The 2142-nt window shown below is 44.6% G+C and overlaps 1 pseudogene; it reads left to right on the top strand.

Annotated features, from left to right (window-relative positions):
- Positions 1-1465: 1465 nt before the first annotated feature.
- Positions 1466-1896, top strand: LOC116885238 (annotated as a pseudogene).
- Positions 1897-2142: the final 246 nt, after the last annotated feature.

The raw sequence follows: 2142 nt of genomic DNA on the forward strand, positions 1-2142 counted from the left end.
GATGCAGAGACCCACAGCCAAACATTAGGCAGAGAGAGCTTGGGGCATATTGTGGAAGAGGGGAGGAAGGATTGAAGGAGAGGTCAAGAATACAAAAACAAAACAAAACAAAACAAAACAAAACAAAACAAAACAAAAAAAAACAAAAAACAAAACAAAACAAAACAAAAAACCCAAAAAACAAAAACAACAACAACAACAACCCTACAGAATCAACTAACCTTGGCCCATGGGGCTCAAAGAGACTGAAACAACCAGGAGCAAGAATGTGACAGACCCGGGTCCTCTACACATGTGTAGCTGATGTGCAGCTTGGTCATCACTATTGTCCCCTAACGACTGGAACAGAGGCTGTCTCTGGTTCTGTTGCCTGCCTGCCTGCCTGCCTGCTTACCTTTGGAGCCCTTTCCCCTGACTGGTCTGTCTTGAATAGGAGAAGATACACCTAGTCCTACTGAAATTTGATATGCCAAGATGGCTTGAGCTTCATGGACATTGGATTTGATATGAATGAGCACGCATAGCCATTTATTTTCAACACTGTGCACGGTCTATTATCCACTACAGTAAGAGCTTCTCTGACCAAGGTCAGGAACAACACAAATCTATAGCTAGAAGCATAAGCATTTAGAAAGCAGTTTAGCATGTTCATTTAGTAAATCACTGGTCCTCCCATGGAGCCTATGCTTTCCCTTGCTGTGAGCTTTGAACATGTTTGCAGCAACAGGCATAAATTCCTTCCCTTGTATCAGGCCTCAAATCCAGTCAAGAGAATGGTTGGTTATTCCATAAATATTCTCGTTCTAATGTACACATCTTTGTTGGTAATGTAATGCCCTGAATCCGAGTCCTGCTTTGGGTAAGATGACTGATAGCTTTTAATGATGGGAATTTACATCATGGGACATCATTGTGGTTGCATCTATATTTCAGTAACGTGAAATATAATTGCTCAAATAAAATAGACAGGGTCCATACAAGACAAGCTTTTAACTTCCATCCAATAATGGGAGGTGGTTGCTTTGTGCCTTAGAAGAAAAGATTCTTCTGGTAGACAGACGCACATGCACACCAGACCCTGAATTAACTGGCAAGAACTTTGGATCCGGAAGTAACATCTGGGCCAGTAAATTGCCAGAAGATAACAAGTGACTTTGCTGATGTGAAGGGACTTGAGTGGGTGCGAACAGCTGTGCGCAAGTCAGTCGACTCTCGGGGGATTTGAAGAAGGGTGAGGTAATTAAAGTCAAGGGTAATAGAAAAAAATATGCAAAGGTAGCGAATGACCATGATTCTTGAAGGTATTCTCCTCATAACTGTTTACACAGCAAAGTTCACATGAATCCCTGAATAAGGAGTTGGAAGAGATTATCCATTGAGGATTGCTCCAGGACCACAGAGGCCGAGAAGGAAAATAATTCCCCAGAGGTAGGCAAAGAGATAAGAGTAAGGAGATGCGGTTGCCATGGTGCAGAATGTATTGTACCCCCTCTACCAGTTGGGTGACCCTCGGCTCGATGTATTTCAAACTAACTTCTTCATTCAGCTGGCGCCGCGGCCTGGGACTGCACAGTCTGAAGATCCTGTGCAAATTCCGGATCCCCATGGAGATGACCAGGGTGGACGTTCGAAATTACCTTGAGCAGATTTACAATGTTCCTGTGGCTACTGTGTGGCCATGGATGCACCATGGCTCCAACAGGAGGAGGGATCACAAGAAACCAGACTACGAAGTGGCCTGCGAGCAGCTGGCCCATGGACAGACCTTCGTTTTTCCCAGATCTTTTTCCAGAGAAGGAGCTCAGTTCTCCAGACCCTCTGGAAGAGGACCTACCCCAGCAGAGGCAAAACAGTGACGCACAGTGTCCTGGTATCCCTTCCTGGTTTGGCCTATGACCTAGGACAGTGAGATCTGGGCCACAGACCCTAGTGAGCACTCACGGTGGTTCTGACAAGCCTAAATAAAAATTCTTTGAGAGAGAGGAGAGAGAGAGAGAGAGAGAGGCAGACAGACATATTGAGAGAGACATATTGAGAGAGATTGTTAGAGAGATTGAGAGTGACATATTGAGAGAGAGACTGTGAGAGAAATTGAGAGAGAGATTGAGAGAGATTGAGAGAGATGAAGAGAGGTAGAGATAT

Source organism: Rattus rattus, chromosome 16, assembly GCF_011064425.1.
Source record: "Rattus rattus isolate New Zealand chromosome 16, Rrattus_CSIRO_v1, whole genome shotgun sequence".
In the NCBI taxonomy this organism is placed as follows: Eukaryota; Metazoa; Chordata; class Mammalia; order Rodentia; family Muridae; genus Rattus; species Rattus rattus.